Raw genomic sequence first — 23621 nt, forward strand, 5'->3', positions numbered from 1 at the left:
AAACGCGTGGAACTCGTAGAGAGGGAAGGGACGAGAGTCCGGCGGTCGAGTGAAGCAGAAGGAGGGGGACCCCGCTTGTCGGGCGATGCCACTCAACTGAATCCCCGCTCTGTCCTCGCGGCAGTCTGACGCCGGTCGCGCAGTCAGCATGGCTGGATTTTCTCGTAGTTTTTCGCCGGTTCTACCGAGCTAGAGACGGGCGCAGTCGGTCGTGTTCTCGCGTCGCGGTGGTGCATGCTGTCTGAGTGTCGTCGTCAGAACCATTCGAAACTAATCCCGAGGCCAAGTGTCTGTATACGCGTGCATTTCCGAGCGAGCGAAAGAGACGCCAGATACTCGAACCTAACCTCCAAAGACAAAGATGAGCCGAGACGTAACTCTGTTCGTTTCGTGGCCGCGGTGACGCAGAATCTCGTCTCTTTTCGTATCGTTTATACTCTAAGCTTGTAATAATATCGAGACGAACGTGCTTAGTTGTGTTGTTGATCGTGCGCGTATTATATACCGTGATTCTCGTCGTGATCGCGCCTAAAGTGCGTCGCGTGACAGCCGTGTGTGCTCGTGCGTCTTGCAACGGAACGAGGACGGGACGCGTGGAAAGAACAGAAGGGAGCGGAAAACTACTATGCGTCCTGGCGTGAACATTTGGGTGACGTTTTTCCGTGTGAACATGTGAAAGAAACAGGTAAAGAGAGAAGAGGAAGGATAGTGAATCTGGGCAGAAAAGAAAGATCAGTGGGCAGCTTATAGGAAAAAGGACTTGACCATCCAGCAACGAATCTTGTCCCAACAACGAGGGAAACATTTCTTAGAAAGCTGTTTCGTTGAAGGTTACGTGTTCGTGTGTTTGGTTTGAAGTATCAACTCAGCCGCTGGCTTCTTGGAATCGACTGTTTTTCTTTACTGGTATGTTGAAATGATCTATTGTTTATCTTCTATCCCTGTTAACTAACGAGAGCAAAAAATCAAAATAACTGTATCAATAGGAAATTTCCGTGTTGTCGCATGACTGAGTGAAACTCGTGTAGAGATGTCTCTACATGAAGCGTCTGGCCGTCGGCGTAATTCTCGCCTGGCAAAAAGAGACGAGAGCCATGTGTGTACGTCGGCTCGGCCAGAGTGTAAACAAGCGCGGTCCTTTTAAATGCCTACATATCGCGCTCCGTTGTTATCTGTCTGACGCAATTTCGTCCCGCTTTCCTCACTGAAATTTATTCCTGGAATTATGAATGCGTATAGTATCGAGCAGTTGGTAGCTAGTCTCCGCGATCGTTTGAATATTCCCGGGCTTAACTCTTCGCGGTTGCCATTCGACGTTTTGTTTCAAGTGATTCATACACAATAAGCTATTTGCGACGCTTGATTATATAATACGTGTATGCATTTCAGTATCTTCGTTAGCTATATATTAGATTAATATATTTGCTACTGTTATCGCAGATGGTGTATCGATTGAGTTGCTTAAGCAATGCTACGTGCAAACAGAATAGTTGCATTCTGATTTTTGCGCGTTTCGATAAAATGATTTGCGAAAGTGTTTTATATCATTTCACTGTATAATGTGTTAGAACGAATACCATCGCTTAAGATTAAAACATTTTGATGGAAAAATTTTAACAGTTAATGATGTTGATTTGTAACATAAACGACTATCTTCTACTTGTTCGAAGTGAAAAGAATCGAAAGACAAAATATCGAGCTGGTCAGAATTAATATTGATTAACTTTATAAGTTGGAAAGTAAAGAAAAATATGTCGAATCTTACAATTTTTAAATAATTTCCTTTGAATCTTTTTGCAATAAAAAGCTTATGGAAATTGAGAAATTTGCAGAAGGTAGAGTTAAGCAGTCTGATTTCTGAGAGGTTCAGATATTCCTGTAGAAAATACGTAAATATCTTACGATATTTTATGCACCGTACGAAATGTTTTAATTGGATTTTTAAATCAGAATTTTTATTTCAAATACGATGATATTATTATATTCAAAAAATATATTTCCATATCATATGATTCTCGTTCTAGAGGTACATTTTGACATTCATATGTTACATTTAACCGTAGTAGAACAAAATGTGCTACCGGAAAATCTAGTTAAGACGCATTTACTTTAATTACGGAAAAATGTTAATCCATTTTCAAAATATCTGAATTAGTGAACATAGTGCATTCAGATTCGGTTAATTAAATGGTACGTATAGTTCTGAGCTGTTATTTTCTATTACGTAAAATCACAGTTATTTTCAACAGGAAACTTTCTTTATAGGAGAGCGCTCTAACTGATAACAATAATTTTAATCCTATCAGAAATGCCTTTCTATGAAATGTATCTAATCGTAAATTATTTGTCTATCGCAAAAGTGAATGACGACTTAGAGAAGATTAGCAAACATTACACTAATACTATTCGCCAAATGTATATATATGTTGTATTTAATATTTGAAGGTTTTAAACTTAATATAAGTTTTTCGCAAATGAAAAATAACTCCATATATGGAGTTTGTTCCTTTCTAATTAAAATAGAGAAACCTTGAAGACCGTAATGAGACACTTATACATTACATGATCACATTACGTGCTTGGTATATACAATCGTTTACTTGGAGATGATGTCACGTGATGACGGAACTGGCATGAAAAATAATTGCATCTCGATACATTGTCTCTTTAAAATTACGTATAGATAATGTGTATACATATTCGACTGTTCGCAGAAAAATACGTCTGTGAAGAAACTGATAATGCCACGCATGTGTCGTATGGTCACGTGATTATCGTTGCCTTCTTGTAGATAGAACCTATCGGTCGAATTACGAAGTTACACGTAGTTCTCGTGCTCGTAGAATTCCTACATGTGTTGAGACACGGAGATATGAAATGTAAGAATCTTATAGACAAATAAGTAACATTTTTTGTTCATATTCAGATTGAAATTTCGTTTAACTATTTCTATTATATGTTTGGTATATGTTATGCCGTGTATAGTGTATATGGCGTTCAATTATTATGTGGAAAATTGAAAGAAACGTTTCAAGAGACATGGAATCATGATAGCTGTAACGAAATTTAAAATCGAAGTGTTTCATATTCAAATAATGAAATTTGTTATTCGTAGTAAAAGGCATTTCGCGATAACTTTTGCAGAGCTTATGAAATTGAAGATTTATTGAAGCAAAGATATGATTATACAGCAGTGATCATCTATTTAAAAAACCTAGCGATATAAAGAGTAGATAATATTATATATGTGTGCTCGTTCAACCCATCAGTTTATCTGTGAATAATTATCATTCTCTTCCACGTTGGACCATATCTTTTCAGTGCATTAAAATGCCTGTATAAATTCCATTGCAATAATAAAAAAAAGTTTCAGAAAGAATCACTTGTCAAAGTAATTGATAAGTTCCTGGTCATCGTTAATCTTTTCCCAATTTGTGACGAAACTTTTAAACCTTACGTTTCTTGTTAATAAAATTCGAGATTCCCACTTTTACCCTAATTTCTATGTGCGAATTTCGTATTTGATGGCTCTCTAAATACTTCCTGAATTCAAGCAGGCACAACTCGCGTTTCCTAGTCATTAAAGAAACTTGCACACATTAAATCCTGAAACTACCGGTTCGTTTTACCGCCCACTTGTTATACGCCTAGGCAATGAAAGACTAAAAACGTTTTCAAACATTCCAAGCATTCCCAGGAAAGAAAGCCGTGTGACATGGAAATTTAAAGTTTTATGGAAAATCGAATTCACCTGTTTCTTTTATCGCCCAGGGAATACGGAAACCTATTTCCACGTATCGTGGTAACCGTCCTCTTCCCTTTCTTGAAACTAAGAATACCATTCCAGAGACAAGAAAAATGTCCTGGATAACCTGTCCTTTAACTTCTGTGTAAGATGCGATTTTTACTTTTAAACCAAAACAGTATAATCTCGTTATCTCTTTGCTCGTTATCTCTACGTAAAGAACTATATTACGTATTATAACGGTGCATCGGATGAGCTGTAGTTATTAAATCTCCGACCGATCTCTCGTGTTCGAACATCGTAGACCCATTAAAGGACGAGCTCCTTAAAAAACGAAGAGGAAAAAAAAAGGAAAAATTTACCGGAGCGATGTTCCACGTAACACGGTTCAATTGAACGTAATAACGCGATACTCGAGCCATTATCCGTTGGAAACACGGATATTAATTTCGTTATTAGACCCTCTGCCTGGCCTCTCTTTCTCTCGTTCTCTAGATTGTTGCTACGTTTTTAAAGCCAGGTGTTTTCTTCTCTTTCTTCTTTTCTTCTTTTGTTTTTGTTGCTGACCGAGATGTCCGTTCATTAAACGGGAAACGGTTTTACGGTGGCTGTTTCGTATTTTGCATAGAAAAGAAGGATGAGAAGGAGCCTTTGAACGTCAAGATTAAAGAGTTTTGTTGCATTCGTTGCTGAGACCCGTAATAGGTTCCATTTACGAGTGTCGCGAGACGCTGCGTTGCAACGCGAAAATGACAATCTGAATGCGAAATTAGGCGCGCGACGCTTTAATGCGGAACACACGCTAAGTCTTTGGCTATGAAAGATGCATCAGAAGAAGCTAACGTAGAAAACTCCAGAGGGAGAGAGAGAGAGAGAGAGAGAGAGAGAGAGAGAGAGAGAGAGAGAGAGAGAGAGAGTATGTAGACGTAGAATATGTGCGCGAGTGGCGATCTTCTATTTCTTTTATGGAAGGAAAAATCGTGGAAAAATCGACGAGATGTTCGTAGAAGCTTCTTTGGCCTTTTGTTAGCTCGAGTGTGTCTGAGGAGCGTGTCGAAGTTTACGCTCAGGTTGCCAGTCGATTTTTGTTACGCTAGTCGTAGCTGGTCGCTGTGTGTTGCCTCGTCGAGACACACGACAATGCCGAAGTGTATTTTCAGGTGTCGTTTGTTTAAGTTACACGGCTCTTAGCTGTTGATCTAACTGCGAGAAGGGAAGGTCTCTAACGCCGACTGAAATTCCCGATAGTTTCACTGAGAACGGAGTCGTAAAAGCTTCAAGGACTCTAGTTTTCGAGCACTGTTCTCTTTTACTGGCGTTTCTTATCTGGGTAATGCGAGGCTTCATGGTTCAGACAGGCAAGATGCTATTCTTTTGATTTGAAACCGTGTTTTTTCTTGTACTGTCTCTTATACTAGCAATTTAATTGATAATTGTTCTTTCTTCACAAGCAGAGTCATATGTACACTCAGTAAACTTGTAGCATTGTAATAGATTTCTTTATTATATTGACATAGTCTTAGATACATCATCAAACGTTCATATCATAAAACAGATCACGTATGAAAAGTGTGAGAAGTCAGGATTTTCAGCTTTCCTGAAACAATTCCCAAATTTGAAATTTTAAATGATTCGTCCTGTCAATGCACTCGCGCATTATCAAAATTGCAATTTTATTTCATTTTGAGATTAAAAACAATTCTTCGCCACCCTTTCGAACGTCCCAAAAATATTGATTCATCACACGATCAATTATACCATTAAATTTCTATAAACCTTCGTAAATCTATCACTCATTTCCAAAAAGTGTTATTTCCCATTTCAACTTCATTGTATTGCGACACTTTCTCTTAATCATCGAATAAAATACAAAAATCAGAAAATCAACGATAATGAACTTACTTAACTTAGTTAAATGATCTTACTTAATTATTCTACTCTAAGGATTATGTTTAATCTATCTTTTTTCAAATTTGAGTAAATTACAGTCCATGCTATTGTATCCTTCTGGTCTCTGTTAAACGAAACACCCATCTAGGAAATGTTAAAGAATTAAATGATAAGATTCAAACGACACACAAGAACATCCTAAACGATCAAGTTGAACAAAGCGAAGCGTGACGGTGTGAAAGTCAATCGACGACTTCCTTATACGAGAACTTGGTTGGTTCGATGGGTATTCTCGGTAGTTAGGTCGGCTTTAAACAGCGTTCGCCTTTAATACAACGCCGTACGAACCCTCCTCGTCGAGATCTACACTGCGGGGATATAGTAAAAATTCCGCATCTGCGGGATAGTCCGCGAAGGGTAGGACAGAAAGGAAGGCGGATATAGTTGAAGGGAGAGAATACTAATAGTGAGGCGTGGAAGGGAATTCTAAGACACCGTTTGTAGTCTGGGAGGGACGTCTAGGCATGGTATTAAATCTATTTCCCTTCTGTATCCCAAGTAACGACACGAAGTCCCATCAAAGATTCAGTAGCTTTCGAATCAGCCCCAAAAGAGAGGATTGGTTCGAAACAAAATACGATGTAACATAGCCACCCTTGCGGTTAGGAACCTTGTCCCGATTTATTTTCGTGCATACAAAGTAGTTTATTAATAACAATGTGTATCAATCCGATGTAAAATATTTCAAACTCCGGGAGAAATGGGGTATTTTCTTTCAATTTAAGGACGGTCATTACTAAGAGCTAATCGTTGTCTTGTTACAGTATTTTAGTTTCAATTTTTCATTTCATAATTCGTTATTCCATAATTTCGTTCCATAATTTACGCATAAATAATCGTTTCATAATTTTTCCTTCACTATTTTTTCTTCTACTGAAATTCTACAATTTTATAGAATTTAAAATATCGCGATAATGTTAGATGTTTGCTTTAAGGCGCGGAAAATTTTAATTCAAACATAATAATATTGTTAATCGTCTCATCGATATTTTAAGCCGTTTATAAATCTAGCAACGTGGAAATATTTCATTATCACAAAAAACCAACAACGAGTTTTTCCAATGACACGTTTAACGCATCCATCCAGGAGATCTTCCAATATTTTTTCTCGCATCGTTTTACAAGCATTTCACATCTTATTTGTTTACCGTTTCACGTTTTAATGAACCAACGAGAGTTGGTCGTTCGCTTCGTAGGATTTTCCTGGTAGCTACGGAAATTCGCGCTCGAATTGATACCGTTCGACTTGTTTTTGCACCGCGTTATCCAGTGCAGGTAACGAAAACAAGAGAATAGAGATGCGCCTATAAAACGAACTACGTGTGCGAAGTTTACCGTGGCAGAACGTCGTCCAGCTACGGAGATTCAATTTGACAAAACTGAAATTCTAGCCAACAGCAAAGACTGTTAGTCGGCAAGAAAAGAAAATATATCGAGGTTGGAGACGCCAAGGATACACTGAATCATGAAACACTCACTGTACAGAATCTTTATGTTCGTATACTGTGTGCTACATAAAACATTTTGAAATTTTATTAGCACTATAATGAGGCAACACAAGACATTTACGAAAAAAATTAATGTCTTAACATATCTTAAACATATATGTCTTAAAAATGAATATTAAATATTGAATATTGAATATTCAATTTGAATATTTAAGGTTTAAGAATATCTATACGACATATATACTTCCACTAAGTATTTTGTAATTTCTATGTACATTTTCAAATTTATTTTCAACGTTACCGGTGCAATGACGATAGTCGAGTCTTGTTATATCGCTAATGAAATTTCACGTTTCTGTAACACACGCAATAGGCTCATAAAAGACGATATATAAATATTTGAATAGTCTCATGATCCTGTGTACTTGTTCATAGAAAGTTAGTCGGCATCAAATGTAGAATTTAAGTGGTAAGCATGGTGGAATAATAAAGAGTTATGGGCTCGAATCGCTATTTACTCGAAGAATTAAAATTCTGTATCAATATGCTTCTGATGAAGCCGCAATACCGGCGAAATCAATTTCGAAATGGAAACCGTTTACGTTGGGAGCTTCGAACGTCTTTGAAATGCAAATATACGATGGCTGTTCTAGGACGATGAGCACAAACTTATCTCCTTAATAGAAATCGTACGAAGAGTTTCAAAGAAACTACTTTATCGTGAAGCGATTTCCCTACTGGATTGTAAATACAAAAATTCATCGGTGCAGTCGATTAGATGATTGATTCTGTTTATATGTGGTTTGTTCTGAATCCATCGTAACGTAAATTCACTTTTCGCTATATTGAACTGTTCTTTTACGATGTTCCTATTAGTCGTTTAACTCTTCCATGCTCTCCGATGATCTTAGAATTTCTATATTCTTAAATGTATGATGTTTTAGGAAAGATCGTAGCACGAAATTGAAAGTACAGAATTAATCTTAGGATAGTTAAGAATCTAAATGATTATAGACCTTTCGTTTGTAAATGAACGAAATTTGTTGGAAATGACAACGTGAGTTCGCGCTCGCCATCCATATGCAGATGCACTAGTTACAATAAATAGTAACTAGAAGATAGTTCTAGATATAATCGATAGGTTTAAGATATTCTTTTTTTTTATCCCTAGTCCATGTAAGAAAGTGTACTAAAGGTTTTTCGGCTCAGAACGATGTGATAGATTTATCCAAAGAATAAAATAATAGCTATCGTGATCCTACCTCTAAATACAAAAATAACAAACAAATTTTTATTGAAACCATAATCCGTGGGATAAGTTTCACTGGATATAATAACACAAGCCATACATTATACAGAAAATAGTATACATAATATATGTATAATTAATATTTGATCTAAACAAGTACATCGTTCACCGAAATAGGAACGAATAAACCACATTGCCCTGAATGTCTTTCTTTTATCGACGATAAACGATCGTTGACTTCCCTCGAATCCATCAAACGCGATCTATTAAAGCCATTACTTCGAATCATCCTACGCACCCAAACAGTTAGACTCCCCGACTCGAGAAAGCGAAAAGCAAGAAGCGTTTATTTCGCCTGGCCTAGTGACCAGTAAGCGAGCCTAGACGGCGGCGTTCTTAATGCGATATTCGTGCCAGCGTCACCGTGAATTACGTTCGACCCCGATAACCTCGTCCCGGTCGCATTCGTTCTCAATGAAAGACGACAGGCGAACGCTCGCGAGTTCCTCCAACTCTCGCGATAGTGGATCTTGGGGAGTTACGATTGATCGATCGCGAGTATCTCACTCTTTCGATCTTAAGTCTGTACGAACAAGTGTCGTCGAATAAATGACATCGTACCTTTATTTCAGCGAATTTATCGAAGATTTTGTCGATAAAAAGTAAAATATGAAGTTAAATGGTATGTAAAGGGAAATAAAATATACAATAGAATCAAAAATAGTAAGCGGCGCTAAAATATAAAATGTGTGATTAGATCACAAGTGATAAATAATTTTATTATCTTTATTATTATTCTTCGTATATTTTATTTCTCAATGATTTGTAGCTTCTATCGTTACGCTATAAATTTTACTGATTGTGAATATTTATCTTTGTGGGAAGATACTTGCGTGACGAACTATAAGTACTTGTCATATTCTTGCTTCTTGCCCTGTATTCACTGCGTTTCGTCTTCGCTCTTAATGCTGTCTCGTTGTTAGTCTTGCTTCAATTGTGCTTAATTACATGCATGTCTCCTCTAGAGCTCGCATTTTATACGACTGAGCTTATTTTATTGTCATTCATGGATAAGAAATACATGGATCAGAAGAAAAATAATTTTCAAAAGTTGCTCTTACCAAATATTATAATTTGAACATGAATACAGAAACTAAACAATATCGTTATATATTACTATCTTCGAATGATGTGAATAAAATTATATTTCGCCTGGCACTCTACATTATGTAATTTCGTTCAAATGAAAAATATGTTGTTACCATCAGATATTCCGGAAAAATTGCACGAAACGCCGTATTTCCCCTACATTATTTCATTTTGTACAGAAAATATATTATTAAACCGATAGGGTATGAATAAAATTTCCATAAAATACATTTTCACAACTTCGATATGCAATATTCTCCCAAATAGGAAATGTGTTATTGTAAGGTATTATCCGAATAACACGCATCAAATTTGCACGCAACACATTTTTCCTTGAACATCTATCTAATACTCAATATCTTTGGTACAGATTTCTTTCACACATTTCTCTTCTAAAATGATTGATTGCTAGATAAACACAGTTAAAGACGCACTCGTATGTAAAAGGGTTAATAACTACGTTCCAGAATTGCTGTTAGTCAGTGTCTCTCAGTTCGCCGTTGAGGCAACTTAGCGAATTTCATTATCGATGCAATCGAAAGGTTCGCCCCTTTGCGGCAAATTATCTCCCATTCACCATAGGAACTTAAATTCGACGGCACGCGTGTCATCGACTTAGACGTGTTTCGAGTTCCCCTTCGAGTTCCAGAAACGATGTTCTTTGTCATGATGCGTGCACCCCGCGTCTTTGTCGGCGAATCTCGTTTTCGGAGCTTTGCTCCGTGTTTAGAACCCATTTCCGAAGTTCTAGTTAGCTTATGGTCTTTATCACATAGAAACATATTATGAAATTTTGAAGAAGATTAGATTTTGGAACGAAATGTTCATAAATACGTTACTTGGCTTTGAGATGCTGTGGATAGAAGAATTCATACATCTTTGTTCTAAGTTGTAAAGTATCATGTATTTTTAAATTAGATATTGTGTGGATTATCTTTTTTTTAATGATTTTATCGTTTAAATGATTACTGTGCACAGGTAGTATATTTTCGAAGTACACGTTGTTTCGGTTAACTTTATGAAACTCAAGGTTTCTTAAATTGAAATGTTAGATCTCTTTTTTTAGTTAGCTTAAAAATTGTTGTTTGTTTGAATTTGATTAATTAATGTTCAACGCTGTTGAAAGAAATACATGCATTTTAGAAGCATGCGTTGGATATTTTATTGATTAACTTTTTCTTGCCGAGATGAAAACATGTAGTATGTTTGCACTTGAGTAATTAACTCGACACACTTATCGCTGACAGGAGAAGTATATTTATTGTCAAGCTAGACTTTCTGTTACTTAGTTTCTTTGTAGTTAGATAAAAAACTTCGCTATGTTTGAAATTGATTAATTGATGCTTAACCCTTTAACAGTTTAGAACGCCTGGACGACGCCTGTTACATTGCCAACTATGTATTCCCTGTTCTAAAACGTATCGCTTAACAAGATTGAATATTTTGAGAAGTATTAAATCAAAATTAATATTTCTAAATCAATTCTAAAATACATATTAAATCAGCGGAAAAGTTCCTGCTGGATTCCAATGGATGTTACTAAATTATTTTTCTACAAGACGCATGTGCAAACTTCATAGCAAATAAAAAGAGCGATATTCGATTCTTATCTCAACAAGATAGTATTTTGACAATTATTACAACGTAAAAAAAAGATTTTGAAAATGTCACGCTCTAAGAATATAACGGTGACAACTGATGTAGAAACATTCAGGACGTTTACCAAGACAGCGCGTCAATTCTTCGCACAATAAAAAACCTTCGCTGCAACTTCTTCAGTTGGAAATCGGAAATTATTTCGCAATAAATTAAGCACAACGTCATTGTGTATGAAAGAATGATTCCTTTCCGCAATTCATGAGCATGACACGACGCAAATGAATCTTTTCTTCGCTCATTTTCGGAATGCTTTTTTGCAATGCAAAAACTATCAACGCACAAAAGTCTGCTGTTGAAGCAACACTTGAATATCGCTCTTTTTATCCGCTATAAAGCTTGCGCACGACAACAAATGCGACTCGCGGACAAATAATTGAGCGACGTCTATTGGAACCATACACGAATTTTTTCACTGTGCCAATATTTGTGACTTTTAACTGGGTCATTGACGAATCAAACGAAATTTCATCATTAAATTTTTACTTTTTGTAAAGATATAGGAAGGATTCGGAAATACAAATAATTTCCTTTATTTAACACACAACAATTATACATATATCTTATACTCTAAAGTCCTCGAAATCCTACTCGCACGCACGCTTGTTGTCAACCGTTTCTTCCAGATACTTCTATTGTCTGACTATTGTCTTTTGTCCCAACTAAGGCCTGGACGCCTTCTGACGCTTACACACACATTCACATGTACAGTGTAAATGTATCATGTTCCCAACACTTTTATTGGGAAAAGTCTCGAATATTTGACTTAACGAATATGTAATTGCATAAAATAAAGACGTTGATAGGTCTCGAATTTTTTTTTTTTTTTTTGTTAATCCCAGAATAATAAACTACATCTATATAAATAATCTAGTCTACCCAAACCGAGTATGCGAAAATATATTCTACATTATGTTATTACATTATTGTAAATTATATTATATTACTATTATATTAGCATTGTTAAATAGTACCTAAACTATGTATATATTGTATGTAACAGACGTTCTATTATTAGTTCAATTCAACAGTCAATTAAGATATCTCTAGTAGAAACTTCATAGTTAGTAAGAAATATGCTGCTTTCAAACCAACCACTGTGACTATCCCTCGGGTTCTTCAAACCAGTACTTAGATAGTAGAATATTCCTTTTTTTCTCTATTAACAACGAGCGTTCTTCGAAACACTCAGTATTGCGTTTCAACACAAGATTACAAAGAAACAAACCAGTGCACTTTCTTCTTAAGTCTTTCTTTATCTCAGCGAATCCATAGCCCAGTGTGCCAATAACTAGACGCTTTCAGCCTGTCGTAACACGCTTTTCGAACTTCTTCCTCAAGAGGAGCTTCGTTTCTTCCTCTCGTTTCGGTTTCTTCATCTCGGTTTTCCCTCGGTCCCTTCCATTTTTCTTTCTTGTTTTTTCCTTGCCTGGCAGTACGGTTCTTCCTTTCACGGTCATCTTCGTCCCTGAAAGTTTCCGGCGGCGTGATACGAAAAGTTTGAATGGTTTTCTTTGGGCGGACCATCTCTGCCACGCGTCGTTTTATCCGCTACATGCAAATTTTCAGCGTTGCTCGCGCGTCTCAGCTTGGAATTCACCAGCCACTTTTGACCCTCGAGCACGAGATTCCACCAGAAGTAATCGAGTCCTCTGCTTCTACCTTCTTAAGCGAGTCCATTCTCTTTCTCCAGTTTGAATTTCCTTCATTGACTTCTTTGTGTTCATCGTGCTATTTTGTAAACTGATCCGTTTCACGCTGCGAAAAATAGCTTATGCAAATGCAAAGAATAATGGAGATTAGTTGCACTTTGTTCTCGTTCTATTAGACGAAAGTGATTTTCTAATTAACTTTGCTGAGTCATGGATTAAGTTCCTTTTAGAAGTTCTCTGAGAACGGTGCTCGTTAGGTTACGATTTTATGAGGAAACTTTCGAAATTCTTGTTTGCTTCTTGATAAGATCCTTGTTGAAACTCTTAGTTTACTAGTGCACAATCATCGTATTTATTTCATTTATTCAGATCTGTTAGCAAACTTGAACTTGTATATTGAAAATGTGAAACAAACTGGTACGCTTTATCTACTATTCTTAACAAACTGTTATTTCGATTATTCTAATCAAAGTATGCGTACACTCGCTCAAAATACACGAACCATCGATGTTAATCCCTCTATTGAAATCCTAGAATCACGACTCTGTCCTTTTTCAAACATTCCATTATTTCGACTAACCTGATAAAAATACGCTTACATTTGTTAATAATATATCTATAGATTAATGACTTTTCTCGTAACCTTCGAGTAACCACTGCTTTTTATCATACGTTCCACTACTTCGACCACTCTAATAAAAAATACGTGTACACTCGCTAACACTATATAAATCACTGCTACTAATTCTTCCCTTGGAACTTTGAAACCTTTACACTTCCATATTCGCCGTGTAAAACTTTGGAGTCATATCCTGCGCCATCAATTATATCCTTCGCCATAAGGTGTTACGAGGAAACAGGAAAGTTTCCAGCGGTTCCAATCGCCAACTCGATCTTGACGGTGTTGGAGCATTGCACTGATTTATCTTTCTTCCCGATATTCCCAGTACAGTGGGTCTCTTTCTCTAGCGACTTTGATCAACGACGTGTTACAAAGCGTACATTAGTTAATGAGCGTAATCAGCTTAATAAGAATCGTACGTTTGCATCTCTGACGCGGATCCCGAGGCGGTATATTACCTCCGCCGATGTAATCGCGTTAACTAATGTGTGCCAGCGAAAGAGAGCCAGCTCAAAGAAGATGCACGAGTAGCCATTCCGTTTCTGCAGCTGCCGCATTTTGTCTAATGGACCTCCGCTTTGAGCCCTGACGTTTCTGTCATCGAGCGTATTTTTCAACCCGTGTTCTCCACCTACTTTATGTCTACGTGAAATGTGTCTCTAACAAAAAAGTGAAAAAAGATCGAAAGAGAAAGAGAGAGAGTGAGGAGTAGGAGGGGAGGGGGAATAAGGTAGCAGAGTCTTGGAAGTTTCCTGAAAATAGGAGAGAAGTTTAGCAGCTGGAATCTTTCGAAACTCTAATACTTAACCTTAAAATAAAGTTAATGCTGTGCGACTTGGAAGTCATGTAGTCTTTTATATTTGGTACGTTGTATTTTATTTGCTTGCCTCTGTATTATTGTATAGTATTAGTATATCATTACACGCATTGTATTATACCAAACCATTTGTTTCTAATAATTATTAAAAATTTTGAAGCTTTAAATAAAAATTAGTACACTGACTGTAATAATTTTAATAATTGCTAACAAGCAAATACAGTTCAGTTAATCCTCTATTAAAAATTTTAAATTCGAATATACAACAACGAGCAAAATCATTTTTTAAAGTGTTAACTGGGCCGGATCATAGTTGGAAGATTCCCCAGTCATAGAGTTAGGAATGAATAATATAAAAATTCAGTTGTGTTAGTTGTAGTCCTTGCGCGTGTAATTTTTCTCCAATTAAAGGAATTTCAGTATTCAAGGCATTGTCAATTCAATTGACGAATTAACTGATCTTCAACTAAAAGCAGTGAACAAAAGCAGATCAGGAATATTTATGCATTTACGCAAAATTTATACGTATAGAATAGTAGATATGAATATGCAAAGAAGAATACGCAAGCATTTATGAAATATTTAATTTACTCATAAGTTCGTAAAAATATAAATTTGCAAAGATATTCATAATCTCGTAGTGAATTTCGTTCACTGTTACTTCTAAGGAAGTTGAATCTTCTAATCAATTATATCGTACGAGACAATGAATAATCGAAAAAGGAATCGTGAAAGTGTATGCAAAAAGCGAATAGACTCGCGACGCCAATTAAGTAGTCATAAAACGTGTTAATTATGAACAATGAGATATAATGATATGTATTGAATTGATTTGCAGCTAGCTTTTCTTTGTCCGTGAATTAAGATCATCATGAAACTACGTTTCATCACGTTTTCGTCGTTCTCGCATAATTGAGGAATTATGGTTACGTAAATGCCTTTTTTATCGTTTCGCTAAGATCAATCTTCTCGTATATCAGACACAGTACAGAATTCTGCAAAAGTTATAATCTGTCGTCTTTCACCGTCCAAAGCGATCGAAGATTTTGTAATAAAATAGAATTTCGATACAAAATGATATTAAAAGGATGAGAGACGGAGATTATTTGATTGGAGGAGAGATCGTGTAAAAAAGGTAAATTATTTTCTTGAAATGTACATCAAGAATGAAATGATTGTATACACGAATGTATTAAAAATTTATTCGACAGCATTTTCAAAAGATGTATTTTTATATTATGTATTAAGACAAATGAGTACACCCAATAATAATTAGTTTAAACATGACGAAGATTTCGAATGATATAATAAGAGTTTTTTAATTTATTATATTCTCTAAATATCCACAAGCGAAATACCATAGTATCGGTTTCGATAATTTTCTATTGATTCCAAAACACGAAACACACTGTATCTCTCGAACCATGAATCCTCTCTAACGATCTGCCCTCAAGAAGAAAGATGCTAGGGACGATTTCAGATTCTCAATTCCTCGAAACTGGCACAGGTTACGAAGCGTGTAATCTCGATCGTACGTTTTCCTTCCATCGATTACAAAAGGTTCGTTCGCGTGTGAGCCACAGAAAGACACTTAATTCGAAAGGCAGCCGATGAAGTATCGAAGTTGTATCCCGCCAGTTCGATTTGGCCCTTTTGAGACGTTTATTCGGCCCGATAGACTCGTGGCATCGGGAAGTGAACAAGTTCCTGGCCGGGTGATCAGCTCCAGCAACACGGAAAAAAGGTTTGGTAAGGAGGCCAGGGAATAAGAAAAGAAGAAAGGGAAGAAAAGAGAGAAAAGAGGGTCAGAGAGTGGCTATGTGAGAGCGACAAAGGAAGCTGTAACAGGAACACGAGGGTAACACGCATACCTGGCGTGCATCGACTACCTGCCCTGGGTTAACTCCATCGCCAGCAGGCGTAATGCGTTGCTTCTTAGCTTGTATTCGTCGCTCTCTCTGGGTCGTTGGCCCTCGCCGAGGGTCGAATTGAAGAATTCGCTGACTAACCTGGCCACTCATCCGCCTTCTGCCTACGAAATTTCACCAACAAGATATTCGTCGTGATATTCGCAGCTCTTTTTCATCTTGTTGGTTCTTCAAATGAATTTATGAAAATTTCATGTTATAGGAATAAATCGTTAGAATTCTATATTGCACGGGTAAAATGTTCGTCACTTATTTAACGTAACAATAAGTTTAATATATAATTGTTATATAATTTTCATCTTATAGCTACGTTTAAATATTTTTACTATTTTTTATTCTAAGAGTATATATACAGCAGTCAAAAATGAAGTACAATAGTGATCATCGATCGAGAATAGCCGTGTTATAAATAAAAATTGTAGGTCGTGAAAAATTAGAGTACGGAAATAATACTACGGAATTGCCGGAAAACAAGAATAAAATCTCGGTATTTATGTCATAAACTATAGATTCATGAACTTCAGCAAAAATTGTGCTATCCGTTCGTGTATTGTCTCATTCTTATTGAAATATAATCGCAAGCACAAGAACGATTTCTCAATCCATTCCACATAACGTGATTCTTCTTTTTTGCTCATGAATCATGTCGAAAGATCTTATGTCCCTGGCTACTTCACATCGACTTAGGTGATTATGTTAATAAGATGACAAGTTTATTCCATAGCTTGTCTGTGATTTCTTCTTGCAGACATGGAAATCATTTGAAAAACAGAAGTTTTCCAGGTCTGCCGGGTAAGACCTTGACGATACACACGTTCCAGCAGTGTGAATATAAATTCAAGATTGAGATGCGGTGCAGTTTATTTAAACTGTGATACGTGTAGTGTATATCGTATGATGTTGATTTTCTTGAATTAAATAATCATAGATTCCAGTTGGAACGAATGCGAGCCGCGGATTGTTGCTCGATCGGGGATTCTCCGCCAAAATTGCACGTTCTCCGCGTATTTTTAGACACATTCGTTCCTCTGTTGGGAATTTGCACGGAAACCATCGAAAGTTGTCCGAATTTTCCGTTTATTTTCACCTGATTTCCGATTCTGCATCGTTCGAAATGCTTGTAATTACCATCCTCCACGGAAGGGAACGAGCTGGTAACTCGACTTCTCAAATTGCGTTGGAATTTCAGGGGAAATTTCACGTTTGTAATGTATCCTTCTGTTCAATGATACAGTGAAATGTGAGAAAATTATCATACGCAGACGCGAAAATAAAATTTTCTAGGAATACAGTAACATACATATTCCATTCCATAACTAGCTTCTAGATTATTTCTAGAATATTCTATTAGGTAGTTCTAAATATATGACCAATATGACTATCATGAACAAAAAAGTTAGCAATAATTGGTTTATATATTTTTCAAAGCGTAATTGTTATGAGAATGATGCAAAGACTAATTAAGAGTAATAAAAATAAGCATTGACGACGTACTTTGACAAATTTACCGGCGATTACGTACATACATATATATATATAATCAATCGCGTCTTATTATATATATTATACATTATTATATTTAAATTGTATTAATCGGTTTATGACAATTTTCCGTATGCAGTACATACATAGCTTCTCTTGAATCAAAATTATTATGGGGTATACAGGTAACATCGACAGACGATTTAGTCGACGATTTAGAAACAACGATCATTGTATAGCTATCAAAGTACGACGAGCAGCATTAATGAACACGTTTATACGAACTTTATCAAATACGGTAATGTGGTTGACAAATCGGCATTATGCCTTACTCGCGGACCGCAACAAGCGATTAGGTTTGCAAATTACATTTGGTTCCAGGACAATCGATTCGAGCTGTCGATTATCGAAAACGTAATTAAATTTTACAATAGAACCGATTCATTACACGTTATGGAACAGACCTTCTGCTTTTCCATTGTTTTGTCCTGTGTTCGGGTTCGAGTATAATAAATGATGGAGCAGAGAGAAAAGGAATGGAAAACAGGTCGAAATGTCGAAGGTTATTAAACATTCTCGCTTCCCTACGTAATTTGTTGCCTTTTCCTACCTACGTCACAGCGAAAACGAAAAACGTCCAGGGTCAATTTTTCACGGGACCTATTTTCGGTCTGGTTTGATTCTTGCTCCGTTTCTTTTTTTGCTCTTTGCACAGACATCGGCCGTTTTTCTTTCCGCAACGTTGCAACTCCATCACTGGTGGCAGTTTTTATTTCTGAGCGACAAACAGTACGTTTTGCACAGCAAACCCTCGAAATTCTCCTTCCTGTTCCGTTTCTCGCCCACAGGTTTCCAATTCGTCGTTTTGCTTCCTTTACATTTTGACACGAACGAATTTAAAGCGCCTTAACCTTCAACCTCTGAATTCTTGGCTTTTATTAAATATATGTAAATTGAAACTACTTTTGTCAAGATGAAAAAAATTATATTCGTGCGAACGCTTAAATACTTTACGTAATTAATTACGACACGATACATACATGCAAATGTAGATAAAAGTAGATCTACGTTAAGAACGTCACGTAGCCCTGGGAAATTAAAACAAAATTTTGTAGATAAAAACAGATTTTATATATCGCTTTCTTTACTTATTCGTTTGAAGTGTTGGATAAATGCTCTTGTATCATTTTTGCACTGAGCGCATTATACGCATATAGTTTTTCATTTCAATTCTATTGTTTGGATCACAGATTAATTACGAAGTTTCTCTTTTAATCGTGTCGAAAATTATGAAGTTTTTCCATTTTAATAAATCGCGAATAAAATGGAATCGATGAAAAATCCAAGGATCGTGGGAAGATTAATTAATTAAACGGATCGTTTCGAAGCTTCATGATCCAGCCGCACTTAAAATATCGCGAAATCATAACAGCTCGGTTCTACGTACAATCAGTGGAAAATACCGAGGCAATAGCGAAATAGAAAACAAACGTCTGTTCCGCGTAGATTCTCCTTGATCTTTGACAGCTACTTTTCCACGTTGTCCGTGATAACGCAACTTTGTGTTGCACACAAATCGTAATCCAACGATCCACGAGAGTTAATTCCATTAATACAGTTTATCCGATTGCGAAATTGTTGCCTCGGTTTTAATGAACTCGCGAGGCGAAAAACCCGGTGTTTGCCTTGGAAAAGCGGGTTAGGATATTCGAATCGTGGTAATCGTTGCTCTTTTAACCGCGAGTCGATACACACGACGCGTGGTGAAATTACCAATCGACCCGATCGATAAACGATTTCATTGGAGAACGGCCAAAATCCATTACATAGCTGGCCCACGCTCTAGGCAAATCGTTCCGACTGCTCGAGCGTACGTAATAGGCCACCGGTGTAATCGTCTTAACTTCGATTTTCCAATTGGCTCTCCTCCCACAAACAACGAAGGAGATACTTTTACGTAGCGAATTTCTTTTCATTTTTTTCTTCGCGTACTTTTCGCGCCTTTTTATACTACAAAAATATATATACAATATATATGTAACTCGTAGCTGCGTCAGTAATGATTGAAAATTACTTCACAATGTGAACTATCAACAAATCAACCAAAAGCACCGATATCACGCTTTTTGTATTTGTAATCACAGGGAAAATAGAAACACGCGAGTGTCCTTCTATCGCTGTTTGTTTTTATTGACAGCATCCGGTAATTATTTCTATTCGGTTGTCCAAAAAGTTTCTTTCATTTTATAAGGAAATAATAATCGTGTACGATCCATTTTGTTCCAACAGAACAGATTGTATGAGATGTATGAGATTGCCTGGATGAATTAGTCGTAAACGACGATGTCAGATAACACTGGAAGACTTTCTTCTCTCGCTTGATCTCCGTAACAAGAAATTAACCCTCTGTCTTATGGTTTCTTTAGTTGCTATTTAAGTGGAGGGGAGAGTTAATTTGTTACACGAGTTCACAATTTCTGAGGTCTATTAATTTCTTCCTTTGTAAATTATTTGCTTTTTCATATATCAGAATAATGCGCGCGCACTTACGTATGCGTACGTGTATGTATGTATGTTTCATTTCCATTAAGAATTCCATATTTATAAAATCGACCTGATTGAAATTGCTTTGACTTTATTAACTTTTAATTCTAGTTTTAATATGTAACTGATTAACTTTTAATTAAAACGTTTGGTGGAAGAATGCGTTATTTGTAAATCTACCAGAATGTTTGCTCAACATTTACATAGAACCACCTTAATTAACTTCTAATTATTGAAATTTCTGATTAAGCGACACACTGTCTCAAAATATATTTGTCAGAATCTTTGCGCGCTACTCATACATATTGGGAATTGATGGATTGACAGTCAACAGACTACACCTCGGTCACCTAGACAAGCGATAGATATTAATGTTTCTGGGTTTGTCGGATTCTCGATCAGGCTGCTTCGTTGGCAACCACCGGCACAATATCCCCGAGTCACGTGTACACGTTGCGGTGTTACAGCACTGTGTACCCGCAGGATGACACTCGCAATTAAGTTCACTCCCTCGTTGGCCACGAATACATCACACTCTCGAAGCCAGCAAGCAATGGAGTAAAATGCCCGGCATTTGGCACCGTGTCAGTGGTTACTATCATTCTGAACTTGAGCCGGGAAGAAGTAATTTTAGTTTCGTAGCAATGTTATTAATTTGTAACACTTGTCGAGACACACTATGGATCGATGAACATTCAAACTTCGAAATATTTATCGTTCTTCAACCTTTAACCTTTTTTTAATTTAGGCAAAATTCCATATTTTATCGATTGTTTTATACAGTAGGTTAAATTAAATTTTCAACTGTTCGTAATTTCAGCATTAGGTCGTCCGAGAAGTTTCTTTCGTTTCATAAGGAAATAATGGATGCACAATATTTCCTGTTTATATTATTTTATCGAATTACGTATGATCCATTTTGTTCTATCAAAATAAAGATCACAACCTTTGACAGATTAGGTTTCATGTTTGTATAAAGATGCGTTGTTGTAAAAGACGTGTCTGTGAAAGGAAGGCACTTTTCGGACAAGCTAATAATAGCACGTACACGTTGATGTTTGATGTAAATAATTTTCTGTAATGAATCACTCAGAAACTATGTGATTGCGATAGATGTTTCAGAGATTTCGGAATCCTAAAACCTCTTATACTAATTAGTTAAATACGAGTACAGGTAACAAATTTGCTGATAACACAAGCGAAGTTCTACGATAACAATAAATCTTGAATTGACAATTGTATCTGTCATAGAATTCTACAATCGTAAATTTTGTCCACACAGCAGAGATTTATAAATTATAACTTACCAATTCGCTAATCGAAATAGCGTCTTTTCTAGCGCTATAAAATTCTACGTTCCCCTGGTAAAAAGATACCCTGGTGGTTATAACGAATCTGCGAAAAAAAGTTATTTTTGGTACGTATATGGTTGAATGTACTTCGTCTCGGGTTATCTCGACGTTTCGGATGAGCAGCGTGATGTCTCGTTACATATTGCGTGTACAAACTCCCGCCGTAATTCAACGCGGGGACCCGCGATTCCACGTTACGAGGAAAAACGCACGTTATGAGGCTAGAAATGTGAATAGGTGCGTGCTAGGCTGGGTGTCGGCGAATTTTAGTCTCGCTTAGGTAAACGCGTCGAATGAACACATCCCGCCTTTTCCCCTCGCTTCTTTATGAGACCCGCGGTTTATTACTCGCGCGTGTTAAATTTTCCCGGCTGCCATCGTTGCTGCAAATTTATCGATATATTTTTTACCACGAATATCGGCCATACGTGGGAATTTCTGTATTTGTGCATACATTTCAGTTCTGAGCTCGGAGGAATTTTATGAAATTTATTCAGTTCCACATTTTTTCCATATTTTTCATATTTTCCTTTTTTTCCCCTTTTTATAGCTTTTATGTATAAAATGAAAGCTAAGTTTGTTATATCGTTCGTAATAGTTCCGATGCAATGCTGTTTTCTGTGGCTACGAACTTTGCCACATTCCGAAGAAAATACGAAACAGTCGTTGCTAATACAGGCTGGTACTTCATTTATCTGGACTAATCGCGGAATATTTTCGAGGAATAATCGTCTTTTTAATTTGTTAGCAATTTCGTTCTAAATATACGAAACAACTCAATCTTTCGAATATCTCTCGCTATCCTCGATAAAACGAATCACACTTTGCAGCAAACTAATATCCCCAATCACGAAACAACAAGTACATAACATCAACCTTTTTACTTTCGTAAGAACGAAAGAGGATAAAGCTTGGTAAAAAAGCACCTGGATTTCAAGAAATCGAAAACCGCGAGGGCGTTGTGTTCTAGCGAGTCGGATATTCGGCTGCAGATGTATGTATCTCACTACTAAGGAGACCAGAGACAGAGAGAAAGCTGCGAAGAACAGTGGTCTCGTGTACAGAGTGGAAAGACGGTCCTCTATCAGGCTCTCGATAGGAAACAAAGAAACGAAACGGGAAGTCTGTGCCAACCGAAAGGGCGGAGAGGAAAGAAAGAAAGAGAAAAGCATGGGGACTTTCTGGCAAGCTGGTCTATTTAAAAGCATTACGATGCTGACGGTCGGGTTACTGTGTCCACGGTTAAGTAACCGGTGATGTAACGATGCAATTCAACCTCTTTCCCCGTCCTCTTTGTTCCTGAGGGGAGCAGAAGAGAAAGACCGTGATCGCTTCGTGGACAGAGAGGAAGTGGCGGGAGCTATAGTGTCCATTGGACGAAACTACCGAGGGAGCTGTTTCTAACGCGTTGCTGCACTAGAGAATATAGTTCCGACGACAATGCGACAATCTGCACTCGACGAGACGAACTCCACGAAGGAGAACTTCTTGTTAGCTTGGATTTCTCAGACGCTGCTTCTCTTCAACTTCGCGTTTTTCTCTTTAACTGCTTTTGTCCATTCGATCGCTATCGCCTTTCATTTTAAGTCGTCGTATAGTACGATACACGAGGTATCTTTGGAAGCGCTGAATTTTGAATGTTTAGGTGGCTAATAGTCTCGAGTGGTAATAAATTTGTTGATCCTGTCATGGGTTTGCTTGGACCTTTCAAGTATTGCATTCGCGATATTAAGTTAACTCGATGTGTTTTTTTGTCTCGATTGCCGAGAATAAATAATTGTCGATGTAAAAAGTTTCTATTTTATAGGATTCTTAAAAATTCCAAAGCGATCGCTCTGACTACTCTCTCTGTCTGTCTATTATTTCTCTGACTAATGGCAGCTCTATCGTTAGTTTCTTCTCTATCGTTTGTATGTATCATACTGACTCAAGTAACACTTTGAACACTTTTGTCTTCGTATTATTTACTATATCGTACAACACTATTTCAACTTTTATCTTCGTACTTTATTTGTTATGTAAAGCAT

General features: G+C 36.9%; 1 protein-coding gene across 4 annotated transcripts in view; it reads left to right on the plus strand.

The window, feature by feature from the left end:
* The window catches only part of LOC126928917 (bifunctional heparan sulfate N-deacetylase/N-sulfotransferase), a 371054-nt gene that overhangs the window by 206048 nt on the left and 141385 nt on the right, over window positions 1-23621 (plus strand). Inside the window, exon 1 of one of the 4 annotated variants that reach the window (XM_050744797.1) lies at window positions 96-906. The exons of the other annotated variants lie outside the window; for them this stretch is intronic. The gene's annotated coding sequence lies outside the window, so the exon portion shown is untranslated. Of the gene's footprint in view, window positions 1-95; window positions 907-23621 lie in introns of those variants that run through there. 4 annotated transcript variants of the gene reach the window in all.

Source organism: Bombus affinis, chromosome 2 (assembly GCF_024516045.1).
Source record: "Bombus affinis isolate iyBomAffi1 chromosome 2, iyBomAffi1.2, whole genome shotgun sequence".
Lineage (NCBI taxonomy): Eukaryota > Metazoa > Arthropoda > Insecta > Hymenoptera > Apidae > Bombus > Bombus affinis.